Genomic DNA, 8,609 nt, shown 5'->3' with positions numbered 1-8,609 from the left:
ACAGATTCAAGGCAGGACAAGAAATGTAGCCATTGGGGCACCTGGGTGGTTCAGTGGTTGAGTGTCTGCCTTGGCTCAGGTCATGATCCAGGGATCCTGGGATCGAGTCCTACAACAGGCTCCCCACAGGGAGCCTGCTTCTCCCTCTGCCTATATCTCTGCCTCTCTCATGAATAAATAAATAAAAACTTTAAAAAAAATAAATGCAGACATTTTTCTTAGTCTGGAAGGGAAGGTAGAAGGAGGATAAGAAAGTGATGGCTACAGATATTTAAAAATATACATATGAATCTGAAGATGGACCAGAAATAGAGGTACCCACCAAGAGGGAGCCAGCAGCGATGAATGGGGAGTGGTGGTGATGGATGACATAAGCTGGAGGATGGAAGAGATAGGAATAAAAAATATGTATTTCTACTGAATTTTGTTTGACATGCAATATTTCATTGGTTTCAAGATAGTGATTCTTTATTTTCTTTTTTTTTTTTGATTCTTTATTTTCATATATTACAAGCTGATCACCACAATGGGTCTAGTAACCATCTGACATCATATAAAGTATGTGCAATATTACTGACTATAACCCTTATCTTGTACATTACATGCCTATGACTTATTTGTTTTAGAACTGGAAGCTTTTATTTCTTAGCCTTCCTTACCTATTTTTCCCATCCCTCCACCCTTATTCCCTCTGGCAACCAGCAGTCTGTTCTGTTTTCTGAAATGTTATGTTTTGTTTTGTATGTTTCTCTCTTTTGTTTTAGTTTTCTTAAAAGTCCACATATAAGTATTTATGCAGTATTTGTCTTTTTCTGTCTGACTTATTTCACTTGGCATAATACCCTTTAGTTTCATCGATGTTGTCATAAATGGCAAGATCGCATTCTTTTTCATAACACAGTAACATTCCGTTGTATATGAAAAAAAGTTCAAATAAAATTTTGTAATTTTTTTACCTCTGGTTCCCCCAGCTCTAGCCAACGTGAGGTTGACCTCATACTCATGGTTCTGTGCATATTATTGGAAATAGCATCACTAAAGCAGCAATTCTACTAAGCTTGCCTCTGAGTCTTTGAATCTGAATTAACAGGATGGTCCTGACATCAGAAAACTAGGCACTTGCTCAATGCCAGGGGCAAGATCTTTCCATTATGCCATGTAACTGCCATGGAGTAAGAAGATTAAGTAATAATTATTTCCAGTAATTGCTGGTGAGCTCAAATCTAACTAGTATCTGCCTTCCTTTGCCTCTCTCTCTCCCCGACATCCAGCTGCTACTGCATGTTTCCAGCATCCATGTCTGTCCTGCATTCCATTGATGAGTGTCCCCCCAAAGCAGTGCTCAAGCCTAGCTGCCTATTGTACTCACCTGAGCAGTTTTTAGAAATAAAAAGCCCAAGCTCCATCCAGAGAAACAACCAAATCTTTAGGGCGGGTCGAATCTGCTAGGTTACAAACAGACCCGAGGGATTCAAATGTGTAGCCAGGCTTCAGAAATACTGAGACAGAGCATCTTTCTCTCTGAACTGCTTGTGAAATGAAACAAAGGATTAGATGTTATTTATCGACTTTTCAAGCAGGTTTTTGATTCTTATATGGGAGATAGGCTCTTTGCTGTGAGATAATTTGTCATTTGATAAAACTACCTTCAAAATGTTTTAAAGATTGGGACTTTCTGTTCTTAGCACAAAGAACAGCAAATGCCAGTATCAAAGTACCAACAGGAATTTGGATTTAAACATATCTGGCAGTTTTCCTTTATATCTGTGTGTGTGTGTGTGTGTGTGTGTGTGTGTGTGAATTCATTATTTTCTCCTAGAGAAACAGCAAGAAGGGAGTATTTCCTTTGGGTAATCACTTGAATATGAACAATAACTCTATTCTATCTAATTCTAGATATGCAACTAGAATCTCCTAAACAGAAAATGAAATTCATCAAATTCTCAAGAATGGCTTCAAAATACTGAATCTTCATAATAACTCCAGATTATAGATCACTGTTTTATCTGAGGTGTGGCTTAGCAACAGGAGAGGCTATAGGATCCTGGAAAAGTGCTCCAGCTGTAGACCATAAATGACAAAACAAAAACAAAAACAAAAACAAAAACAAAAAAAAAACCCCACACAACCCTGCAAAGGATTCCTTGCTCCCAGAAACATGGATCTTGTCAAAAATTTTAAAAACTATTAATTTTCAGAAGGTACTTTATTCCCAGGATTCTCTGTCTTAGAACTATAGTGTCTGTTAACTTAATAAGAGTGAAAAGAACATTGAATCTCAGTATTTGATGGCACAAGCCAAAGATGTGTCCTTAGATGCTGTCTACATTTCTATCCACCAGCACCCTGCCTTAAGGATTGCTGAGAACATATATTTACGCTGATGTGCACATCTGGTAAAATGACATTATGTGTGACCTTCAGTATTTTCCACCTGCGTGCAGCCTGTAGACTGCCTTTGGTGTTGACTTTCCGCTGTCTAGTGTTTGCAAGAAATTTCCATAGTTTTTAGGTCATTTGGCAGTTTTTCACAATCTCTGTTTTCAATTTTTATTCATATAGACAACTGTGTCCACGATAGGAAAAAAAACCCTAAACTCTCACCTTCTTTATTATTGACTTAAAAAAATTAAGTTCTTAAGCTGATTCAACATGTTCACAAGACTCCAACGGTTATTCTCTACCAGCAGCTCTTTTACAGACTTGCCTCTGTTCTTCCTCCCTTCTATCCCCCTGTTTGATGAAAGAGGCAGGACAAGTAGACCTGTCTATATCAGGGAAGGACTTTCAGACACATGAATTACAGGCTCCATTATGGTTGGTTTCCCAAAGACCCTGTGCCAGATCTAAAAATATTTGCAGAAACGTGGTCCTTATAAGATGGCAGACAAGGGAACAGCAAACTCCAAAAGATGGAAGATTGCATACTATATTGGTGGATAATTGCATGGTAGAAAATGAAATCATGCTACTACAATAAAGAAATAAGAATAAATGAAAAAAATGAAAAAAAAACCAAATGTAAGAAATATATTATGTATGCAGAATGGACATTTTAAAAATTTAAAAAGGATGAAGAAATCACAAACCCACCATATGGGTTTTGCTAAACAAATAGACCTGGGTTCAAGTCAAGGTTCTGTATTTCCTTCTTGTGCAATATTCAGTAATTTGCAAAACATCTCCAAACTTTAGTCTCTCGTCAGTAGCATGGCCATAATACTCCCTGCTTCACAGTTTGCTGGAGGGGCTTGGGTGAGCAAGGGTGAGTTAGATGCACCTAATGTAGCATTTGGAATATATGATAGAAGGGACATAATAAATGTCAATTACTACTCCTCTCCCTTTTGTCCTTACAAAATGTAAATACAAAGGTAGTATCACTACCCAGGACTTCAGAAGAGCTGAATTCTGAGGCTTGATCTTAATAGTTCATTATACTATTCTCGTAGATCCTGAAAAAGTGCAGGGCGAGGCCAGTTCTTTACATCTAAAAGTAAAGTAAGATCCTGGTAGAGAAGCCTGAGTATGTAATTCGGTGTTGCTGGGTTGCTTTTACCTGGGATCATGATAACCCATTATGAGTGTGCTTCAGCAATCTTGAAAGTGGATAGCAGCAAAATGCAATTCACTGTACAAAAGCAGTATGAGACAATGCACCTTTCAGAAATGTTCTGAAATCCTGATCACGGCAGTGTCACAGAGATTAATGGTAAATTATAAAATAAGTGCATGATAGCAGCACATTTTAAATGAAAGTGGGGGAGTGTGAAAACATAATAGGCATCTTCTTTCTGAAGTTCTTATTGCTGTGTCTTTAGTGAAAGAAGAGACATAATCAAAAGTAGATTAGAAGCAGAGCTCAGAAGTTGCTCAGGATAATGTGCCTTTAAAGGGTGAAGGTCATGTCACCTTCTCCACTTTAGCCTCTATTACACTCATGAAGACAAAGATAAGCATGTTTCTATTTAATAGAGTAGCCACAAAATCAATACAGAGAAATTGTTAATACATAGTGTAAATGCCACTAGAAGCAAATACCCTCCAGGAAAAGAAACTTTCAGAACAGTAAGGGACTTCAGAAACAATGTTGTCTAACTATATCATTTCTCAGGCAAGGAAAAGGAAGCCCAGGGAAGGGAAGCAGACATGGTGGTTAGTTTGAAAGCCTGGAATTGAACTCAGAATCTCTAATAACATAGTGGTTCTCTTATACATCCTACTGGATCTAAGAGTGTGAGTTGGAAGCATGTAAGTACAGCTACAATTTCTACTCTATAATAGGGTCCAGAAAAGTCACAAAATAAGTAAAAGACAATTTTCACCAATGAAAATGTTTTGATTCTAATGTAAACTTTTATAATCTAGAATTCTGGCCTCGAAGAGAATAGATTAGAGAAAGAAATGGATGGGCTTTTCACATGAAGTTTAAGTGGAAGTGTTTGCATGTAAACAAATTATTTTATTTTCTGTTTAGGTTGGAACATTTGACAATCACGTCCATTTCCCTAAAAGAATGACCCCTGAATTCTACAACCTGGAAATCAGGAACTCTAATGGTTCAGAGTCTCCCTTCTTTTCTGCCCAAATCCCATTCAAATTTGTCTCCTGGAAACAAGGGCCCTGGCAAAGTCTTGCACAGACTTGAAAAAATCTTATATTAGCTTGTAAGGAAAAACAAGGCAAAATAATATAAACAGAGGAGATGAGAGCTCTTGTGCTTTTTCTGGCTGCTCAGTCAAGATCTTGATGCCTGTGATGAATAGATTGCATGTGTGCAGCAGAAGATAAAAATGATCTCTGTTGGCCCTTTCCCAGCCACAGATGTCATGGCCTTGATCTTAAATATCTTATTCCAGCCCCAGTTTGCTGAAATGCTCCAAGGCAGAATACCCTGTGTCACTCTGCCTCAGTGTGGCAAGAGGCTCCCAGGGCCTGGGAATGTGCTCATATTTGGTGATGCCTTCCTGCGTCACTAAATTAATCAGATGGATCCAGCTTGAGAAGACAATAAGGGCTGGACAAAAGCCGAGAGGGCAAACAGATGGGTAATAATCCCCTCTTTTATCATTCGTGCCTATGGAGAATTATTCAGCAGAATTGAATTCTCTGATGAACAGAGCTCAGGACAGCTTGATGCAGTTAAAATTACAGGATTCTTCCTTTGTATTTGCTTCTGTGCTCTGGGAGAGATGGTAAGATGATATTCTTATTCATAATAGTAGATAATGTTTGCAGAATAAAAAGGATCTACTGGTGTTTGGTGGTGATCAATAGTGTGATGCCAATGAGTGGGGCTCCGTTTAGCCAGACTCCTTTATCATGGATCAGGATATATATGAGACATCTGTCAACACCCTCCATAAGTTCCCAGCGTCTCTGATCTGCAATGGACAGGACACAAGAAAAGAGATGGGACATCTGCTATTCTAAATTGACACTGAAAATCAGAACCATCTACAGAACCAAGCAGATAATAACCACTCCCTCCCCCATTTCATAAGTTTTGAGATAATTCAGTAAACTATAATTTGGACTTTGGAAAAAGAAGTGCCCCCATATTCCAGAACGCAGAGGCTAGAAAGCAGGGAAGTATTTACTGAAATGGGAAGGGCAATGGTGACTTCAACACTTTGTATGCCCTACCACACCTTTATTCCAGGTGCATGGCTCTGAGAGGGATGCAAGTGGACAGCTGGGCTGAGGCATAAATTTTTGGGCTGCTTGCCATGGCAAGGATGCCCTAATCTACTGCTACTGCCCTCTTGCTGGACGTAGGTCTTGTGATCATATTATCCCCCCTGAAATATAGCAGGACCAGACTTCCAAGCTTAGGTTTAGAACTTGACCTGATAGAAATTCTTTCGACAAGATGAGTGACACATTTACCTTTGCTTCAGGTCTGCTGTTCAATAGAGGCTTAACAAAGAATAATGGGTGCAATATCCTATTTTATCTTTTACCTGAAGAAAATAAATATATTTCACATGAAAGATGTTTTGTTACAGAAACAGACAAGTAATAAATAAATAACAGCTACTACTTATTGAGCTAGTGTGTGTGTGTGTGTGTGTGTGTGTGTGTACATGTACATAGTGGTATGTCTGTGTATATCTACTATTAGAAGTTAAGTGGCTTCCTTGAGATATTACAAGTAGTAAACTTTGGGGCTCAGGACTGCGTGATGCCAAATCCCAAACTCTTTATATAAAAGCAGACTACCTTGGGGCACCTGGGTGGCTCAGTCATTAAGTGTCTGCCTTCAGCTCAAGTTATGATCTCAGGATCCTGGGATCAAGCCCCATATAGGGCTCCCTGCTCAGGGGGAGCCTGCTTCTCCCTTTCCCTCTGCTCCCCCCTACTTGTGCACGCTCTCTCTCTCTCTCCCTTCCAATCTCTCTCACCCTCTCTATCAAATAAATAAATAAATAAATAAATAAATAAATAAATAAATAAATAAAATCCTTAAAACAAAACTAAAACCTAAAAAATCCTACCTTATCTCTAGCAGTTAGTTGCAATTGATTCTACGCTGCCTGACCCTCTTGACTCTCCTTTCTCCGAAACTATGCTGCAAGCCTACTGAGAGCAGAAGCCCCATCCTGCATTTCTTTGCCTCCCCACACAGCCAAATGGGAGTCTACAGAGCACTCTTCTTGACACAACCAGATTTCCTTGTGATGAATGTCTGTTGTACACATCTAGTGATTATTCCTCAGTTTTATGAGACCTCAAATCCTCATTTCATTTGAAAAACAAAGTAGAAACAGTTGTGATCAGAGTATTTAGGGCCTCATCTGTCATGTGGTAGAGACAGCTGCTCACTTGATCTCCATGTGAGTCCCTACCTTCCCCAGGCTCCTCCTGCATCAACTGCATCTGGGACATTGGTCTAGTTTGAGGAACGGATTGTGAGCAGAAATGACATGTCCTATCTGGGCCATGGCAATTAAGAATTCATTCCCTTCATTCTTTTTTCCCATCATGGTGACACAAGATGGTAACATCACAAGATAAACATATTCTGAATTTCTTAGTGATCAAATGGATGGGAACTACTTTTTCATCATACTTTTCTAGGGAAAGAAATACGCTTTGCTATTTGTAAGCCCCTCAGGTGTGGAGATTTACATGTTACTGCCACAGATCCTATGCTTGACTTCTTTTTGTATACCATACCCTAAGATTTGGGCTTTATATTTATGGCATCAAAACAAGAAAAGCTTTTATAACAGAGGAGAACAATTGAAAATATCCTAACTATCCAATCAGCTCTTTTTATTTTTTTTTAATTTTTATTTATTTATGATAGTAACACACAAACACACACAGAGAGAGAGAGAGAGAGAGAGGCAGAGACACAGGCAGAGGGAGAAGCAGGCTCCATGCACCGGGAGCCCGACGTGGGATTCGATCCCGGGTCTCCAGGATTGCGTCCTGGGCCAAAGGCAGGCGCCAAACCACTGCGCCACCCAGGGATCCCCAATCAGCTCTTTTTAAATCATTTCCTCATATTTTTCTCCTATGCACATTTTCCAAGGTCATTTACATTCATTCAACAATTGATTGTTAATTATCTTATTTATCCACTTAGTATGTGTCTGGTATGGGACATTCAGAGATGATGATCTAGTCATTCATTAAATATAAAAACAAAGCAGATTATGTGCCAGGCACTTCTCTGGTGCTTGTCAAATATTTACTTATTTAATCCTCATAGCAGTGCTACAAAGTACTATCCCTATGCTCATTTTACATAGTAAGGAAATTGGAACACAGCTATTCAGTGACTTACCTAAGGTCACAGAGCTGGTGGTATAAAAAAATGGACCTTGAATCCAGGCAGTCTGGCTCCAGAATCTGGGCTCTCAAGCACCAGGCTGTGTTGATGACAGTATTATAGTTTGTTTAAAGAGTTAGTGAGTGAGTGAGTGAGTGAGTGAGTGAGTGAGTGAGTGATTTTAGAGAGAGAGAGAGAAGTAGTGAGCACAAGAGGAGGAGGAGCAGAGGAGAAGAATGAGGGACAAGCAGGCTTCATGCCCAGTGCAGAGCCCATCACTGGCTTCATATCACAACCCTGAGATCATAACTTGAGCCAAAACCAAGAGTTGGACGCCTAACCAACTGAGCCACCGAGGTGCCCCGATCAAGTTATAGTTTAATCAGTGCAGAAAATGGACTCCCAGCAGACCACGATGGCCCTTCTATAGTTGTGATAAACATCACCTAGGGTTTAAGACAAGGAAGTTCTCAGGAAAATGCTGAGAGAACTAGCAGGGGAGTCATTCCAACTCTACGTTCTCTTAATATATATATATATATATATATATATATATATATATATATATTTCTTTCATTCTCATTGAGCCACCTCTGATATCACATGTTTATTTACTTAGTTATGCACAAGTTTTGTCCATCTTGGAATACATATAGTATTTAATGCACTACATAAATGTGCAAAGTAAATGTCAGGCAGATGATATAAACAATAAGTAAACTAATTAATATAACCTCAGCCATATCTGTGGCTAACATTTTAGCATCTTTGGCTATTTCTGGTGAAATGGTAGGGTAGATGACCCAACAAGTCCTAAATTCTTTTTGGC

At 39.1% G+C, this 8,609-nt stretch overlaps 1 long non-coding RNA gene across 1 annotated transcript; it reads right to left on the bottom strand.

Annotated features, from left to right (window-relative positions):
* Positions 1-855: 855 nt before the first annotated feature.
* LOC119867665 lies at positions 856-8,040 on the bottom strand. Its single transcript, XR_005384365.1, has 3 exons — positions 7,796-8,040; positions 5,890-5,963; positions 856-5,384 (listed from the first exon to the last, which is right to left on the bottom strand). It is a non-coding gene; the product is annotated as an uncharacterized LOC119867665 (long non-coding RNA).
* Between the last annotated feature and the right edge of the window lie 569 nt (positions 8,041-8,609).

Source organism: Canis lupus, chromosome 35, assembly GCF_011100685.1.
Source record: "Canis lupus familiaris isolate Mischka breed German Shepherd chromosome 35, alternate assembly UU_Cfam_GSD_1.0, whole genome shotgun sequence".
Lineage (NCBI taxonomy): Eukaryota > Metazoa > Chordata > Mammalia > Carnivora > Canidae > Canis > Canis lupus.
Note: the sequence above shows the minus strand (reverse complement) of the source record. Positions and strands in the feature narration are given on the sequence as shown.